Source organism: Xyrauchen texanus, chromosome 22 (genome assembly GCF_025860055.1).
Source record: "Xyrauchen texanus isolate HMW12.3.18 chromosome 22, RBS_HiC_50CHRs, whole genome shotgun sequence".
Classification (NCBI taxonomy): Eukaryota; Metazoa; Chordata; class Actinopteri; order Cypriniformes; family Catostomidae; genus Xyrauchen; species Xyrauchen texanus.
In genome coordinates this window covers 2,116,703-2,137,621 of record NC_068297.1, presented here as the reverse complement: position 1 = coordinate 2,137,621, position 20,919 = coordinate 2,116,703, and the positions used below count along the sequence as shown (strand labels likewise).

Genomic DNA, 20,919 nt, shown 5'->3' with positions numbered 1-20,919 from the left:
AATATTCTGTGTTTTTGTCTGGTTTTACATTAAAAACATTCTTAAAATAAGATACATTTACCTGAGAAGCATAATGACATAACATAGTTTGTCTTGTTTTCAGAGAAATCTAATAAAATGTAGTACATGCTTATAACAAGAAAACAATATTTACGGATGAGGTAAGAAAATCTTGATTCAAATGGAAATCAAGTTTGTTATTTTTCATACCCTGTTGACAAATAGTTTTTTTCTTGTTTTAAGTATAAACTCACTTAATTTTCTGTCCATCCGTCCATCCATCCATCCATCTTTCGTTCTCTCCATCAATCCATACATCATCCGAACAGCCATCCATCCCTCTTATGTTCTCTCCATCCATCCATCCATCCATCCATCCATCCATCATCCATCCATCTTTCATTCTCTTCATCCATCCATCCATACATCCATCCATCCATCCTTCATTCTCTTGATCCAACCATCCATCTATCCATCTTTCATTCTCTTCATCCATCCATCCATCCATCCATCCATCTTTCATTCTCTTCATCCATCCATCCATCCATCCATCTTTCATTCTCTTCGTCCATCCATCCATCCATCTTTCATTCTCTTCATCCATCCATCCATCCATCCATCTTTCATTCTCTTGATCCAACCATCCATCCATCCAACCAACCAGCAATCCATCATCTAGATTTCATTCTCTCCATCCATCATCCATCCATCTTTCATTCTCTTGATCCAACCATCCATCCATCCATCCATACATCCATCCACAGATCCATCCATCCATCGGTCCATCCATCCATCCACACATCCATCCATCCACACATCCATCCATCCACACATCCATCCATCCACACATCCATCCATCCGTCCATCCATCCGTCTGTCCATCCATCCATCCGTCCAACCATCCATCCGTCCATCCATCTATCTGACCGTCCATCCATCCATCCATCCATCTATCCATCAGTCCATCCATCCATCCATCCATCCATCCATCTATCTGACCGTCCATCCATCCATCAGTCCATCCATCCACCCATCCATCCATCCATCTATCCGACCGTCCATCCATCCATCCATCTATCCATCCATATCCATCCATCCATCCACACATCCATCCATCCATAAATCCATCCACACATCCATCTTTCGTTATTCCATCCATCCATCCATCCATCCATCATAAAGGTCCTCATCAATATCTAAATTCAAAATAGATCAATGTAATATCACAGTGAGTTAATATTAATCAAATAAATAAATTCAAGCCTACTGTTATTTGACGTGTGTTTGTATTTCTCTCAGGAAACATCAGCAGTATAAACTAGCATGCTACTCTGAAGACATTGTTGGAGATTTGCTCCTCAAACAGCCGTTAGATGATTGTGATGGTGTGTGTGCAGGAGTTAATGACATTTGAAATTTTATTTTCCAAATACTTTGTTCTCTATCACATGAAATCTTGCTGAAAATAAAGGTGTTAGATGGAGGCTGGCTTCCCTCTACCGTCTTCAAACGACCTCAGAGGAAAAATACTCATCAAGAACTGAAGATTAAAAAATGTGCAGGTTTATTTTAGTGATATTTAATCCTCACATACATAAACTGAACATACTAATATCTAATAACAGTTTACAAACACCAGTCCACTTTTAATGTTTTATGCACCAATAAATCTCCTAACCTATTTTTACTTGAGAAATTTCACCTTCTCTCTCACCCTTACAATTAATCAGCTGAAATTCTTAAGAAAGTAGTTTGGAATATTGTTATGAAAAAAACAAATCAAAGTGGTGGTGGTGTAGTGGCTAAAGCACAAGGCTGTTAATCAGAAGGTTGCTGGTTTGATCCCCACAGCCACCACCATTGTGTCCTTGAGCAAGGCACTTAACTCCAGGTTGCTCCGGGGGGATTGTCCCTGTAATAAGTGCACTGTAAGTCGCTTTGGATAAAAGCGTCTGCCAAATGCATAAATGTAAATGTTTTCTCTGTAGCAGAGCTGTTAAATGAGGCTTATCCCGAGCAGATTCATGTATGTCTGATTGGTGAGGAAGAGTCGCTCAGACCCAGAGAGGTTCTCTTACATCATTCTTCTGTAGTGACACACTTAAACTTTTAAAGTACTCTATATTTGAAATCATCGTTTTTTAGACTAACACCACTGAGATTGCATTTTTAATGCTACTTTTAATGCTTCTGATATTCTTTTCTTGAAAGAAAGTGTCATGCACAACAGTAAATTGAGATGATCAACACTTTTTGCTATTGTTTTTTTCATGAATGCATGAGCATGAATGTCACAGAGTTTCAAAAACAACACACACTCATCGTGAAGTCACTTATCGTGATAATGGAGTGAAGATTGCTTTCATTTGATATTTCTGCCAGATTTACCCATTACTGTCTTTCTGATTGGAGTCCTCTAAGCTCTCGCTGTTATCTACTCCTGGCATAAAACAAAGTCGTAATTTTGCATATGTGCTACTGTACCTTTAACACCCTGTAACCTCTTGCCAATGTAAATAAAGTGAACATTTTTAACATTTATTCATGTTTATTGGCTTGCCGCATTGATTTACATTGTAAGTGCATTACTGTACATGCATTTTGTATTTGTTTCTTCAAACTGTGGAATGAGTGTAATTATTATTATAATTTTTTTATGGTAGTAAAATTACAATAAACTTTCTACGGAGCTCCTTGGAGGACAGGGAAGAAATACAGTTTCTGAAATGTATTTCAGAAATAAATTTCTAATATTTCTCAATACATTTCTCATGATTCAATTGTACACATGGAAGCCACCACTAATATCCATCCGTATCTGTTCAATATCTTCAACTATGCTCAGGCGGTGAAGTTCCTTGGTTCTGAGGTGCACTAGCGATCAACGCTAATGGCTGTAGCCTTTAGCCTATTTGTTGCCTCCCAGTCCCGTACGGAGCGGGTAGAACAGGAGCATCACAATGGTGCCGTGACCCGGATGGGAGTGAGGTTTAGGGTGGTGAGTGTAAAGGGGCTAGCTGATAGATATGAGCTGTATTGCAATATTGGTGTGATGGTGGCGTAGTGGTCTAAAGCACATAACTGGTAATCAGAAGGTCACTGGTTCGAACCCCACATTTATGCATTTGGCAAATGCTTTTATCCAAAGCAACTTACAGAGCACTTATTACAGGGACAATCCCCCCAACCTGAGCAACCTGGAGTTAAGTGCCTTACTCAAGGACACAATGGTGGTGGCTGTGGGGGTCGAACCAGCAACCTTCTGATTACAAGGTATGCGCTTAGCCCACTACACCACCACCACTCCGCTATGGGATTTCACTCTCCTTACCTCAAGAGGTGTACTTACTAGCGCACCCGCCTTCCATACTCGAGATGCCGGTTTGAGTCTTGTATGGAGCGGGTAGAACAGGAGCATTACAATGGTGCCGTGACCCGGATGGGAGTGAAGTTTTAGGGGGTGAGTGTAACGGGAGCCAGCTGGCAGATAGCTGTGTAATGTGTATAAATCTCACTCTCCTGACCTCATGAGGTACTCTAGTGACTGACCCTTGACACTGTAGCCTTTAACCTCCTTGTTAGCGCACATGCCTCCCGTGCTGGAGATGCCGGTTCGAGTCCCATACAGAGGAAGCAGAACAGGAGTGCCGCACTTGTATATAGCAAGTTGTATAACACATCTGGTTTAATGATAACTCTATCACCCCCTTACTGAGTACTGAGTTTTATTACCACCACAGGGACACAAAAAACAGAACTTATTTAAGGCCAGAAACTTACTTCGCTTATGGATGCATACACAAATGCGAGCGCTTCTCCAACGCATTGCCCACATGCAGTCCGGTTAAACATGCTTAACATTTGGGGACAATAGAGTTACCTCCAAACGTCTGTGCCATGAAACTTTATGTGTTATTATTCAGGTAAGTTGAAATAAATACATAAAATTGACCTTACTTGCTCCGCCATGGCAGTATTGACTTGAAAGAGAATATTCACCATAGAAGCAGACTGTTCACGCTAATCTCTCTGTAGCGCCCCGTCTGGCAAAGCTGAAAATGCAACGAGAACTTGTGCTGTGTTATGAAGTGCGGTCTAACACATTTTGGATTGCAACAATGCACAACATCAGGCTTGTGCAGCTAGAAGCAGCTGTGTTCGAGTATTTGCGTAGTGTGTTTCGGCCCACACATTCAATGCTTTCCAGATGAAACACTCTTAAACAGGCATTTCGGAGATATACGTGTGGGTAAATCTGGGACGCCAGCAATGTATTTTGTATGTTTTTGTACTTGCGTAGAGTATGTTTCTAGTCTTATAACTTTAGCTATTTTCACTGGGATTATGCGCTCAATATTTGTTCACAACAAACAATTCTAAAACACGCTTCATTTATAGATTTGTCAACGTGTAATGCGCCCTACAAACTTTTTGTCTACATGTCCACTGAGAAACATATCCACCATATGTCTTTCTTCAATGAATCTGTCGGTTTGGGATATATAAGGACAAACGCCATTGAATTTGTGAAGTATCCTTTGTTCATATGCTGCTGTATGTCTTGTGTCTCAGACACTTATATAAGACTTTAAACAACTTAAACTGGCATGATAAAAGCTCTGTTCATTTCTATGGGTGTAAAATGACTTGGTGCACCTTTAACTTCAGTAACGTATTCATTTGCTTTTTCAAACAGTTTGTTGCTTTTGGTAGTGCAGTTCACTGTAGTGTCCACAGAGGGCGTGAGAGGGCAAACAATCAGATGGTTTGGGTCATTGTTTACAGTTTGGCAAACACAGTTTTTCATTAATATCATGCACCTATAGAATTTGTAAACAAACATGCAATATATTTTATAGATAAATCAGAAGACTTGAAATTATAATTTTGAATTAGTATAATTCACTAATATAATCATTTTTAACATGTACTTCACAAATAGGTTACAATAAGAATAAAGCCCCATTTTTATTTCACACAAAACACAAATTATTATCAAAAATGACCACAGCGCTTTTCTAAACACCTGTTTGTCAATGTGCATTGCAAAAGTTTCTTGATCCATGAGATCATTGTGTGCAATAATCAATTTTAAGTATAACTGATCTAATATTTACTAATTACAAATATTTTTATAATGCATTTACATATATATATTTAGCTCATGTAAATCCCTGAGATGATCACATTTATTTTGAGATGAAAGTTCTTTGTGATATTCAGTTTTTTTCAAGGTAATTAAATAAAAGACACATTTCAATAACTCTTATAAAGGGTAGTATTTGGGACAAAAAGCTCCCTTAGGGGTTTAAAAGCAACCTATAACATAGGGGTAATGGATTTATTATTAAACATGTTAAATGTGGGCTCCCATTGACTGACCTAATCACAATGGAGAATCACTTGTGGATAGATTTTATGAAATGCCAAATGAGTTATTTTGAGTAAGCATTATTTTAATATGATATTGCCCCTGTATATACACTATATCACTAAACCCCCTTGGGGCCTTTTACCCAAAGTGTGGGGTAAGTGTGTTTTTTGTGTGTTTTTAAGAATTTTTATCTAAACAACCTTCCGTTATTATTCCTTTTCACGCAAATGATGTACTGTATTTCTTCACTTTTGATACACTTTGGGACAAAAATAAATCAAATAAAAGCCATAAGGTGTAGCCCTGTTGTACCCTACATCATGATATTTGGCACCCACAGTTTATGACTATTATTCAGTAATGTCATTTTGAACATCTTGTATGTAATGTTTATGTAATGTATAACATATGTATTGTATTTGGATATATATAGATACATCAGACAGATTTACAGCCATAGAATTGAATGATTATTATAAACAGTATATATGTACAGTATGTATTAAATGTAATGTTTTTATTGATGCTCTGCCAGGCAAAATCTTAATTCAAGGAGTTTATTCTAAAGACTCATGCTTCCATGATTTAAATCAATATATATATACACTCACCTAAAGGATTATTAGGAACACATACTAATACTGTGTTTGACCCCCTTTCGCCTTCAGAACTGCCTTAATTCTACGTGGCATTGATTCAACAAGGTGCTGAAAGCATTTTTTAGAAATGTTGGCCCATATTGATAGGATAGCATCTTGCAGTTGATGGAGATTTGTGGGATGCACATCCAGGGCACGAAGCTCCTGTTCCACCACATCCCAAAGATGCTCTATTGGGTTGAGATCTGGTGACTGTGGGGGCCATTTTAGTACAGTGAACTCATTGTCATGTTCAAGAAACCAATTTGAAATGATTCGAGCTTTGTGACATGGTGCATTATCCTGCTGGAAGTAGCCATCAGAGGATGGGTACATGGTGGCCATAAAGGGATGGACATGGTCAGAAACAATGCTCAGGTAGGCCGTGGCATTTAAACGATGCCCAATTGGCACTAAGGGGCCTAAAGTGTGCCAAGAAAACATCCCCCACACCATTACACCACCACCACCAGCCTGCACAGTGGTAACAAGGCATGATGGATCCATGTTCTCATTCTGTTTACGCCAAATTCTGACTCGACCATCTGAATGTCTCAACAGAAATCGAAACTCATCAGACCAGGCAACATTTTTCCAGTCTTCAACTGTCCAATTTTGGTGAGCTCTTGCAAATTGTAGCCTCTTTTTCCTATTTGTAGTGGAGATGAGTGGTACCCGGTGGGGTCTTCTGCTGTTGTAGCCCATCCGCCTCAAGGTTGTGCGTGTTGTGGCTTCACAAATGCTTTGCTGCATACCTCGGTTGTAACGAGTGGTTATTTCAGGCAAAGTTGCTCTTCTATCAGCTTGAATCAGTCGGCCCATTCTCCTCTGACCTCTAGCATCAACAAGGCATTTTCGCCCACAGGACTGCCGCGATACTGGATGTTTTTCCTTTTCACACCATTCTTTGTAAACCCTAGAAATGGTTGTGCGTGAAAATCCCAGTAACTGAGCAGATTGTGAAATACTCAGACCGGCCCGTCTGGCACCAACAACCATGCCATGCTCAAAATTGCTTAAATCACCTTTCTTTCCCATTCTGACATTCAGTTTGGAGTTCAGGAGATTGTCTTGACCAGGACCACACCCCTAAATGCATTGAAGCAACTGCCATGTGATTGGTTGATTAGATAATTGCATTAATGAGAAATTGAACAGGTGTTCCTAATAATCCTTTAGGTGAGTGTATATATGTCCAATACTTCTATTTGTTATTGCATAGTTTTGATAATCTTCATACTAATATTATCTTACTATTATTCTAAAATGTGGAATAATAATAGCGATAATAAAGAATGAGTTGGGTTTAGAATGAAGTCTTTTTATTTTAGACAATCCTGCCCAATAATATATATATATATCCTTTAAGTTGTGATCAGAAAATCATGACAATAAAGTTTGCGCTGTATGTGAAACAACAAATCCACACATGACTGAAGGCTTTAGACATTTGTAATAAGTGACTCCCATCATATCTGTTCTCATCCGAACGTGCGACTTTAAAGTTAGGAGAAGTAAAAATAAGAGCCCGAATCCTCAGAAACCCCTGGAACCCTTCCAGTTTTGTTTCTTGGATGAGATGTGCAGCTACAACAAACGACAGATGAGTCACATCTACCCCAAAGGAGGTCGAGTGGACTCCAGTAATTATATGCCACAGATTTTCTGGAACGCCGGCTGCCAGATGGTATCTCTGAACTTTCAGACCCCAGGTAATGCAGACCACACACATGCGCACACACACACACACACACACACACACACACACACACACACACACACACACACACACACACAGTGACCATATGCTACAGCATCTCTGGTGTCCATCTGCGCCTCCATGACGGTTCATCTCATTCACTTCAAGTTATCCAATTTTTCCAATTGCAGATGAAATTTCTGCACTCTGCGGTTTACCAGGTGAATCTCACAAAAACAAGTCTGTGTAATATTTCACCTAAAAAAGTACGATTTTATATATATTGCATAGAGAATATAGAGCCTAAATGAAGAGTGTAAATGGAGTGGTGGTGGTGTAGTGGTCTAAGCACATAACTTGTAATCTGGTAATCAGAAGGATGCTGGTTCAAGCCCCACAGCCACCACCATTGTGTCCTTGAGCAAGGCACTTAACTCCAGGTTGTTCCGGGGGGATTGTCCCTGTAATAAGGGCTCTGTAAGTCGCTTTGGATAAAAGCGTCTGCCAAATGCATAAATTAATGTAAATTAATTAAATTAAATTAAATTAAATTAATGTATTCAATGGAAAGAAGGAGGCGAGAACCGGCTTGACAATATAAATAATAGTTTAATTATAAACTTAAAATACAACATAAACACACACGACGGACATGTCCGTAAACGATCTCTCTCTCGACCACCGTCTGCCATCGGCCTTTATCCCTCTCCAAGGCTTAATTAGCCTGATAAGGGACCGGGTGTGTATGATCATGACCCGACCCGGCCCCTTTAAGCCTGGTCTGCCGGCAGGTCATCCCCATCTACCTGGATGAGGGAGGGGACAAGGGGAGGGAAACAGAAATAATTAAAATGGGGGGTACTTCCTGTAACAGTGTAGTACCCCCTCCCCCCAAAAAAAAACACTGTAAAATTTAAATGAGAGGGAAACGGCCAACGCGGAGCAGAAGTGAGAGCGAGAGAGGAGAGAGAGATGAAAAAAAAAAAATAAAAAAACCTTCTCGCCGGTTCTCCGATACTCCGTCGCATGGTCCTCGATCACTACTCCACCCTCTCAGGCGGACGACAGCCGCTTCTTCGCTGGGCGGACCGGAGTCAGACTCACGACCCCCGGCGGTCAGAATGCCCCTCCGCGTTCTCGGCGACCCGTGGGGACACTCCTCCACCCCTGGCAGCGGCCCAACCGCTCCAGGCGGTCGGGGAGACACTTCCCTCCTCCTCTCGCGGACGGCGGTCTTCCATCGACCCCTCCGTGTTTCTGGGGGATGGCAAGGCTCTCCTCCGCCCCTGGCAGCGGCTACATCGCTCCAGGCAGTTGGGGAGTCCAGTCCCCACTCGCCTCGCGGACGGAGGCCGTTCACCGCATCCGGGCGGTCGGACTACTACGTCCCCCGGTGGATGGCAGCGGCGCTCCCCTGGGTGGAGGGCAGTGTCGAGGACACCGCGGCGGGCATCCCTCCTCATTCCCGGGCTTCGGCACCAGTGTAAAGGGATCAATGGAAAGAAGGAGGCGAGAACCGGCTTTTCAATAAAAATAATGGTTTAATGATAAACTTAAAAGACAAACACACACATGACGGACATGTCCGTAAACGATCTCTCTCTCCCGCACCACCGTCTGCCATCGGCCTTTATCCCTCTCCGAGGCTTAATTAGCCTGATAAGGGACCCGGTGTGTATGATCATGACCCGGCCCCGCCCTCCGCCCTGCCACAAAGAGTTTCTCCATTGCAACATTATTGTCATGATAATTATGACAATAATTATCACAATCATTATTAACATTGTAATAATTATGACAATAATGCATTTAACTTCATTACTGTGCTGCATCCAGACTTTTCATGTATGTAAAATGAGCTGTTTTGCAATTCTAGAATCAGGGGTTAAGGCTGGAAGGCTAGAATCAAAATGTTTTTTTTTCTCTTCTGATTCCTTGAGTCAAGACAATCAAACTGTATATCTCTATATCAATATTTCCCCACCATTTTTAATTTCTGAAAAACCTACTTATTTGAGCTCATTCTTGGCTGTTTGTCCGATTCGCACAACATGTGGCATTTATCAACTAAGGACTCTCCTGACCAAAATTTGTTCAATTGATTTTGATTTGTCTGATAATTTCAACGATATAAGCCAATTATTTCTTGGGCGTGGCATAAATGCATTCTTCAACCTCTATCTTTTGAATGCAAAGTCCAAACTTAATGAATCTTGGAATACTGTGACAACAGAACATTTTGAGGATGCATGCTAAGTTTCGCTTAATTACGCCTACTGGGGCGCTCTAACTAAAAGTCTGTTCTAAATCCATAACCATGATCAAGAACATTCACATATGGCATGCATTTTCTTTGATTCAAGTGCTAACAGACAAATAAACAAAAATGGCTTCCAACAGGCAATCAGTTGCCAACAAATACATTTGTGAATGACGATAGTGAAACATGAAAACTTGGTGTATACATGCAGGATGTCTCCAAGAAGCTTTATACCAAATTTTGTGAGAAACAGCCTCAAGGTTGCACCAAGTACGGACTGGCCATCGTAATTCCCGGTGGCCTGTCGACTGATTTGGCCCACTGCCCTGCTTGTTTTTATTTATTTATTTACTTATTCATTATTATTTTATAGTATTACCACCCAAGTGATTTCTAAATTGAGCTTTGGATAATAAATCAATAATAAATCACAAATCCGACTAATCTGGGTCACCCCTAAAATGGGTCTTACCATTTGCGGTTCAAGTAAAGGTGTGGAAGACCCCGCACATTCAAGGAAGCTCGTTTATTTAGTGCATGGACAAAGCACAGCGTACATTAGTGTCTAAATGCTTGTGCAGAGTTCAGTTGAATGATACATTTTCCCCTCTTTCATTTATTGATGTTAATCCGGATGTATAAAGCATGATGTTTAGGAAAATAACCACACAGTTAGCTGAAATGAGAGTAAATCAGACACATGTGGAAGTTATGTTCGGGGTGATATTTACAACAAATGAATAAATCCTTCCTTTTGTTCTGAGATTTCAATCACCAACAAAGAGGGTAAATGTCTGCACTTATATAGCACTTTTTTAACCTTGGCAGTTTTCAAAACACTTTACACTGCGTCTCATTCACCCATTCACACACACACATAACAGCAGAGCTGCCGTCTGCAAGGCGCTAGCCTGCCATTGGGAGCAACTTGGGGTTCAGTGTCTTGCCCAAGGATACATCAGCATGTGGAGTCGTGTGGGCCGGGAATCAAACCGCCAACCCTGCGATTAGTGGCCGACCCGCTCTACCACCTGAGCCACAACCGCCCCAGACAAGACAAGCAGACACAGAGAAAGAAAACAAAGAGGGCAGGTATTTACTATTCAGTGATCAAAAGTTAGTTCAGGAGTTGTTGAAAAAGTGCATGATTTTATTCACATCTAGGGCATTGCTTGATTGCTTTTAATTAAATGTATCAGTAATACATTGAAATAAGGTTGTGTATCCATTAACATTACACATTGAACACTTTTACAGCATTTGTAGTCTTTGTTTTACGTTAATCTCTACACATACTAATACAGTATAATACTAAAAACTGGTAATATAATTAAGAACTTACATGAACCGACTATAAATACTAAAAATAGCTACTTCTTAGAATTTTTTTCCAGTATGTGGCGCTGTTTTGAAACTGCTCAGGTAGTATCTGGGCATGATGATTATAATGCAGGAAAGTGTTCAAGAGTTATAAGCCAAAATAGCAATTTTTATATCTCCTGACCAGTAGGGGACAGTGCACCAAAACAATGCATGTAACCTCAGGGCCTAATGTTGATTAAACGTACCAAGTTTCAACCCAATCCCTCAAAGCGTTGCAGAGATACAGCCTCAAATTCATTTTTGCGCAATCTTCGGCAAATTCGTTGAAGGGCAATTCAAAAACGGTACGGTTTATCAAAATTCGGTGAATGTTGTTTTGTCGTGCGTGCCTCTAGATGATGCAGGCTAATTTTAGCGCAAATCAGACAAACAGTCTAGGAGAAGTTCGAAAAAGTATGTTTTCAAAATGTTTTAAAATGGCGGACAGGACGTTTGCTCGATTGTGACATAATTGGTATCATTGTTCTCGGCATGAACCACGGAATCTATCAAGACCAGTCTCATGACAGTAGGAAAAATGAGTCAATAGCTATTAGCATTTTTAGAAATAGCATTATCAGTTTTTTATTACTAGGTGGCGCTGTCCCGAAAGGTTTTGAGTCCCTTCAGAGCATGCTGCCAAAGACACATACCAAGTTGCGTAATGATATGCCAAGTCGTTGGTAAAATACAGCATTTTATGACTAAATTCAAAATGGCCGACGTCCGAAATGGCCGACATAGGAATTTTTCATATCGTTGGACTCACTATACCCCATTGAATCTAATGAGACCAATTTGATGATTTTATGACAAACTGTTCAGAAGTTATAAGCAAAAATTTACCTTTTTAATATCTCTTGACCATTAGGGGGCAGTGTGCCAAAATGCTGCAGGTAACCTCAGGGCCTAATTGTGATGACACGTGCCAAATTTCATCCCAATCCCTCAAAGCATTGCGGAGACACAGCCTCAAGTTACATTTTGCACGTTCTTCGTTGAATTTGATGAAGTGCCATTCGATAACGGTATGGTTTATCAAAAAATTGACGTGAGTGCCTATAGATGATGCAGGCCAATTTTCATGCAAATCGGACAAACGGCCAAGGACGAGTTCGAAAAAGTAGGTTTTTCAGAAAATTCAAAATGGCGGAAATTTGTCATGATGGAAAATGACATCATAGGGTGCAATCGAATTGTCAAAGGAATCAGAGGAAAAAAATAAGTTTGTTTCTAGGACTCAAGGTTCAAAAGTTATTAACATAAGCGTGAGTGCAAATTTGGGCAGTTGGTGGCGCTAGATGGTTTGAGGTAGAGACGCCAAATTTGCTGTGGTAACAGATCAGACTGTCCTCTATCTGTGTGCCAAATTTCGTAACTTTCCCGAAAACAGTAAAGATCAGACCAGGAGTTGTGACCGAAAGCCACTATTACAACTACTACCAGCTACAACGATTACAGTAATACAAATGACCTTTTACATTAAACAGGCTTCCTTTGTTTTAAACTAAATATATTTATAATTTCTTTCTTTTGACATTGGGGTAAAATATGACTGATGTGTTCTTGACAGGTTTTGTAAGAGTTGCTCTACTGAAACTGATCTGAATCACTCTGACATTGTGATTTATAGGACCTGGGTGTTTTCATACAACTCAAATGATGAACAGGAACCTTTGAAGGTCTTTGTGTGATGTGGAGACACTCTGAGTGTGTGTGTGTACACCTGAAACTCACACACATGTTTACACAGCGATCGCTCTTTGGTTTCTTCTGTTGTTGTCTGCTGGAGATGATCTGATGTGTCAGTTAGGATGTCAGACACTGACAATATTCTGCTTTAAAAAGGGGCAAACAGGAAAGATGCACAAACTGAAACAGTATGAGTGCAATATTGAATACCGATTGCTTAAAAGCGCTTACTGTTTTGGTACAGTGATGGTATCAGATGGTAATACAAGACCTTTCTAAAACAATATACTCTTTTTAAAAAAGTGTGTGTTTTCATTACCAAATAAAACAAAGTGAGAAACTTTAAATAGCATGAACATAATTGGTTATGCACAGTGTTTATTTGCAAATACATGCAAAATCCAACAGACTCAAACACTAATGTCACACTTAAATATTTATACATATTATTGCATTAGGAAATATAAACAGACACACACACACACACACACACACACACACACATGTTGTGTTTCCATGTTTTATGGGGACTTTCCATAGACATAATGGTTTTTATACTGTACAAACTTTATATTCTATCCCCTAAACCTAACCCTACCCCTAAACCTAACCCTCACAGAAAACTTTCTGCATTTTTACATTTTCAAAAACATAATTTAGTATGATTTATAAGCTGTTTTCCTCATGGGGACCCGACAAAATGTCCCCACAAGGTCAAACATTTCGGGTTTTACTATCCTTATGGGGACATTTGGTCCCCACAAAGTGATAAATACACGCTCACACTCACACATACACACACACACACACACACACACACACACACACACACACACACACACACACACACACACACACACACACACACACACACACACACACACACACACACACACACACATACACACACACACAAGCACACACACACACACAAGCACACACACATTCACATACACACAAAAACACACACACACATACACACAATCAAGTACTGACGTGTGATCCACACTGAGTCACGCCACCACAGTGAAAACTCCAAACATATTAATCAACACTTTAATCATGGAAAAGCCGCGCAATATCCATTAGCATTGTGTTTAGCGCTGTAAATTGAATATGGGACGTGAGGGACTTGATTAAATGGCTCATTGCTTTAAGGGGGCAGCTAATAACAGCTCTTATAATGAAGGGTACTGGAAATCCGCCAGCGTCCCGTTGACTGTTTGGTTTTCATTGGGATTTGTTATTTCACTTGGTATCTACTGAAGCCAGATTTCATGCCAGATGTTCGATCCATTCTCTGAGACACCTTTGCCGGGAGTGATTACTGATACCTGCAGTGTTCAGGTGTGTCCTCGTGGGGTGCTGTGGTGTACTGTTTCAAGATGTGGGCAGTTAAAGGGATAGTTCTCCCAAAAATGAAAATTCTCTCATTATTTACTCACCCTCATGATGCCGTGTGATCTCCACCCTCTCGTGAAGCTTACCGGAAGCGTTGGTTTATAGTTAAAAAGTGCTACTTAAATATTGATTATTTTCCACACCAAAAGCGATCGTGCCACATTAATTTAACCACTTGAGTCATATGGATGAGATTTATGCTGACTGTCTGTGATTTTTGGAGCTTCTAAAGTCTGTTCACATTCACTTACATTATAAGGACCTGCTGAGCTGAGATATTTTACTATTTTTCTTCAAATGTGTTCTGCTGAAGAAAGTCAAACACACCTGAGATATCATGAGAGTGAGTGAATAATGAGATCATTTCAATTTTTGGGTGAACTGTGTTTAACTATAGGTTCTTAAAGGGATTATTATTATTATTATTTACAATCAAGCTGTATGGGATCGGGTGTTTGGGTGTTTGCTCTATCTGTGGGTGCACCACACGTCTTCCTATCATATTCAAACAGGCAACAGAAAGATGTGAACGCTTTGAAGAGGAAGCACTCAAAGGTGACCGCGAGTCTCTGACTTCATTGACTTGATTATGAGCATGTTTGTGTCTGCTGTGTCTCAATGTTCAAGTGTCAGCGAGACTGAAGCCTTCAGGGCAGAAACTCTGAAAGCTCGGATACAAAGACAGATGAGAAAATAATGCTGCTTTTTATTTCAGACACACACCACTCTGCAGAGCTCCCACTGTGCTCAGGTGGGCAGAATTGTTGCTCAACGTGATAAAGAGAAACGAGCTCAGGAGAGGCAATTTGAGAAAAACGCATAACTCACCATGCGCCCCACCGAGAGCAAGAACCACAACCTAACGTGACTACCCACCCTAGAAACCGGGCCAATTGGTTGCTTAGGAAGCCTGACTGGTGTCACTGGATTCCAACTTGTGACTTCAGGTGTGGTAGTCAGCGTCATTACTTGCTGAGCTACCCAGACCCCCACAATTTTTTTTAGATGGAGCCACATTGAGAGCCCCACGTCTCTGGGATTTAATCATATAGGGCCTTAAATATGAATATACAAAAAGGAAAGTTTGTTTTTAACCAGAATCTAAAAGAATATTAAGATATCTTGAATACTTCTTGAGTTATAGGCACTCAAACTTTGGAAAAACACCACAAGAAAGAGCCTTTTCCCCATTTTTGGACTCACACTGTTGGCATATAATGCAACAAGAGGTGCTGAAGTCAACTGATTTTAGAAATAGACCTACCAATCTCTGTGTAAAAATAAAATCATGATGCTGACATCTTTCTAAGGTTACCTTTTTGACCTGTAGTTTTGCTCCAAAAACCATAGGCGAAAATTCGCCATTTCAACCCTTCTTTACACAGTAATGGATAACTCAGAAAATATTGCTCCATGGAATTTATTGTTTCGGCTTTTATAATAATTTATGTTTATCTTTCACCAGAAAAAAGTTAGCAAAAACAAACATTTTTAAACAGGGGACCTATTGTTCAGTTGACACGCAATGACCCTAATGTATACATCGCTTGACATGAATTGTTGAAGAACTGCAAACGCTGACCTTTGTAGTAATCGTAAACCAAGAGCAGCAGAACATTGTGACACAAAAGCACTTAAATTGTATTTTGAGTGCAAAATAGGACTCATTATTTCTTCATCCTTCAGTGAAAGTTGCAGCTGTGACGTGAATATAGACATCGAAATGCAAATTAAGGCTGAAACCACAAATCACAAAACATAGGTACTACTGAATTGAACCCTGTTTGTTCTGTTTTCTCTGCAGCTCATTGTTTTACACCGGGCTAATTTGCATATTGAAAGAGAATCACCTTTTGTCCCGTGTTTGCCGCTCACACGTCGGCAGACGAACAGAAGAACAGAATCTGAGAGAGCAGCATGTGATTTAACAGTGTGAAGAACTCAGAAAGCTCATGCTGATGGCAAAAGTGCTGCAAACACATCAACTCTCTGTCGTCTGACTGAAGTTTTCAATTTGACTTTGACTGAGAGTAGATGAAAGCTTCTATGGTGTCCCACAAGGTTCAGTGCTGAGCCCGTTGCCATTTTCATTGCTGGCCTCAGGGCAATGACCCGAATCAAACAATGTCATTCCAAGAAAAGTCTTCTTATCTTGAAAGGCCTTTTGACTTAAAGGGATAGTTCACCCCAAAAAAAGAAAAAACTATCATAAATGACGCACCCTCATGTCGTTCCAAACCCATATCAATTTCTTTATGATGTGGAACACAAAATGAGTGTTAGAATGACATGAGAGTGAATAGTTATGATATCATTTTAATGAATAATAATTTAAATATAGCTTAGGGAATATTAATAATAATGATAGCAATAAAAACAATAATAATAATTTTGTTATTAATATTTAGTATTACCATTGTTGTTATTATTATTAATAATAATAATAATAATAAATTATAAAATAATTACAATAATGAATATCAAAGCCCCATCTTTTCAATACAATGTCAGTGGATAAAGTCTCACTTTCAAGTTTAAAAAAGGACCCAAAAGTCTCATAAAAGCAGTCCATGCAGCTTGTGCATAATATTCTCAGTATTCCAGTGGCATACACATTTTTGGTGAGAAACAACCCAAACTTGAAGTTGATATTGAAAATTCATATTTTTTGTTTATTTTTAATTAACAGTAAAGGGGATATACGGCAAAGAGCCAGTCTAATACAATATACTGTAAAACAAATTGAATAAATGAGTAAAAATAAGGCACATGATATAAAACAATATTTTGTATTAAAAAAAATTATCACAAAAAAAAATTTGAATTAATAAATAAAAACCTCTAAATAACACATTTCTTTCCAATGAGTTAGTCATTTCTACAAAAGAGATGTTTTGATTTCTTTCTTGTTTGAAGTAGAACACAAGGGGTCATAAAAGGACTTTGAATCATTACAAAAATGCTTAACATTTTTGAGACGACAGTATAACCTTGCTTTTATCAGCCCTACTTTAATCAAACATTATAGACCAAACCACTGTTAGTCAAAAAACTGAATTTATAGAATTCCTTTCTTTTACAGACAGAGCGAAGAGATGCGAGCCAATCAAGGGGAGACTTCAACGGAGAACAGCAAAGCAATCAGTCAAGACAAAAGTATAAAGAACAAAGTTGAGAGAGAACGTAATGACTGCTTAACTGCAGTTCCCTTAAAGCTTCTGAGAGCGCCATTGCTTTGTACTTGCGTTCCTGTGTGCTTTGCAAAGGATGCCGCAATTCTCAAGCAACTTCAACTCAACAGCACTGAAGTTTTTTATCAGAAAGAAAGAGGGTAAAGCCCCCCCCAGATTAGTTTCTAATTATGTAAATAAACATGGGTGTTGATTGACAGCTTGCACTGCATCAGGCTAATTTCTCTCCCCAATATGGAACGCCCAATTCCCAATGCGCTCTGAGTCCTCGTAATGCCGTAGTTACTCGCCTCAATCCGGGTGGCGGAGGACGAATCTCAGTTGCCTCCGCGTCTGAGACCGTCAATCCGCGCATCTTATCACGTGACTTGTTGAGCGCGTTACCACGGAGACATAGTGCGTGTGGAGGCTTCACTCTGTTCTCTGTGGCATCCACGCACAACTCACCACACGCCCCACCGAGAGCGAGAACCATATTATAGCGACCACGAGGAGGTTACCCCGTGTGACTCTACCCTCCCTAGCAACAAATTTGTGGACTTAGGAGACCTGGAAGGAGTCACTCAGCATGCACTGGGATGTGAATTCCAGAGGTGGTAGTCAGCGGATTAACTTGACCCAGGCACCCCTCTGGTATTTCAAGCTTTTTATTTGAATGTTTTGACCATTCCTGTTATGCAGTACCTTTTGAACTTTTACACTTTTAATTAAAGTATTTCTATTCAAGGTTATACCAGACTTTCAGAAATATGCTCTAGTCAAAAATGTACATTTACATACTGGCAAGAAAACGAACAGGATGGAAATAAAGAGATAACGTTAGCCAATGCTCAGTGTGGGATGGACAGCAACATGAGTGTGTCAAATTGAAGTTAAAGTTGCAGTATGTAAGATTCAGAAACGCTTGTTATTACTGACACCTGTGGCCGTTAAGTGAACTGCAGCAGCTTCCTGTTGCTCGTGCACACACTCCATAGAGACACGAGCGAGCATCGACCAAAACAATGACATAATTTTCAAAAAGACTGAACGTGATTCACCAGCATCATGCTGACAGATGAGGTAGCAACATTAAAATTACACAGTTATGATTGTTTTTCTACAAACTTTGAGACTAAACTAAAACTACTTATCAGCTAACATAGCATACTGATACACACATACAGCTACATACTAGCGAACAACACCAGACAGTTACTGTTGCACTGATATGTATGTTCCATGTTGTACTATGGTCAAGAAACCAGCATATTTGCTTAAATGTATCCTGTACACCTGACTTTACTATAAAGAGAAGATCGTCTAAATTATTTGAAAGTTATGAAGCAAGGTAGCTTGCAATTCGTCAGTGTTAGCAGGCAAGATTAAGATAGCTAAAATGACAGATCAATCCTTACGGCGCTCTATTTCACATGATTTGCAGTTATGTAAGTTTACCTGTCCAATAAGAAGAACGCCAATTCAGGGTCTGTTTTGATCCTCAAAACTGAACGAAGGTCCCTCAAGGAATCAAATGCCCTGCCGATGTTCACTGTAGTTTTGCTCGACCTCAATCACACTCCTGCTTATCCAGACGGGATTCAGTAGATACATATTTGTGCTGGGAGACAGGGCTGGACTGGGAAGAGAAATTGGCCCGGGATTTTACATAGCAACTGGCCCAAAACTTGTTTGGGGGGTTCTGTCCTTTTTAGCATTTCGCGGCGCCGTTTTGTGGTCCGTTCTGCATAACGCGGCAGATCATTCTAGCTTATCGCGGCCCATTCAGCCCGTTTCGTGGCTGACTCACAGGCCCACTCGGTTCTCCCGATGCCCAGTCCGCCCCTGAACGGCCCCAAAGTGCATCGGCACACCGGGAAAATACCTGGTATGCCAGATTACCAGTACAGTCCTGCTGGGAGCCGGACGTTTCCTGGATTCCATCTCTAAGATAACGTTTCCTAGTGTTGCAGTTTGTTGATGCTGTTGAATAGCGGAAGAGACGAGATTAATGAGGCAGGGATCGCATAAACGTCACATCCTTTGGATTTTGATGGCAAAAGTGATCCACTTCCTTCCCATGAAAATCAGTCTACAGGCTTTAATAGGCAACCTTGGAAGTCTGGGAAGGGCTCAATTTTGAATGATGACATTGACATTTCCATACAATATTTTGTTATGAAATGCTATGAAATGCAATGACAATGACATTTTAAGTGTCCAATAAATTTGGGGCCACTGTACATGATAATGCCATGAAAATGTACTGAAAATAGAATGAGCGACCCATTTAATGATGCATGAAATTGTCACATGGATATCATCATGGCTAACAGTGTATTTTATTATGCTTTTTTTATTTACCTCTTGAATTGTGCCATGCACAATCACAATGCAAGTAGGGCTTTACTCTCACAAATCAATATTACAGCACCTTCCCTTTCCCATGATTCTTTCATCTCTCTCTTTATAGAAGTTCAGTCTATCTGAATGATTGCACCGTTCTGCACACGCTCAAAGACTACTGAACAAACAGACAGTCTGAGAGAGTCGAACGGTTTTTCATGGGTTTTCTGTTTATTTAAGCTGTCAGGAAGCTCGCAATCATTGGAGATTTCCATCTCTATACATACTGCAAGAACTGTGTAAAGAATTCATTGAATAATACATTTTGTAAAATGTACCTTATAGGGATACATTTCCCAAAAATGAAAATTCTGTCATTGTTTATATATCATTCTAAACCAACATTTAGAAAAACTCTTTTCCATTGAAAGTTCATAGTGACCTGTGACTATCAAGCTCCAAAAAGTAGTCCATATTACTAGTCTTGTAGTTTTCGTTCTCCTAACGTCTCGATTACTTTCCCTGATGTAGGGAATGAGAAAGATCAATGAGAATTGCCAAGTGGTATCTGCATGCCACTCCCCCGGACATACGGGTATAAAAGGAGCTGGAATGCCCACTCTATTCCAGGACAAGGTCCTTCTCCATTTGGCAAGAGGGACACAATGTCACTCACTTGACGTTGTGTTGATGTAGTGACACTAGGGGTCCCTATAGAAAAATGCCACAACAGCAGAACCATGTTACATGAACTGACGATGCAGGTGCAAGCAAGCTGATGCGTGCATAACAGCAGGTGCATCAGTCTGCACCTAACTTCCCCCAACGGCCCACAAGACGTCATGTAGTTCCCCACACCCTGAGGGGGGGAACAAGCATGGGAACAGGCCACGTCAGCCGCTGCCTTTTATCACTATATTTTCTCTCCATAGAGTATTACATTTGGCTGGGACCATCTAACGCTATTATACGCTTCG

The 20,919-nt window shown here is 40.2% G+C and overlaps 1 protein-coding gene across 1 annotated transcript in view; it reads right to left on the bottom strand.

Annotated features, from left to right (window-relative positions):
- The window catches only part of LOC127662459 (thioredoxin-related transmembrane protein 4-like), a 115,056-nt gene extending 100,341 nt beyond the window's left edge, over nucleotides 1-14,715 (bottom strand). Inside the window, exon 1 of the mRNA XM_052153636.1 lies at nucleotides 14,689-14,715. The gene's annotated coding sequence lies outside the window, so the exon portion shown is untranslated. The remainder of the gene's footprint in view (nucleotides 1-14,688) is intronic.
- Between the last annotated feature and the right edge of the window lie 6,204 nt (nucleotides 14,716-20,919).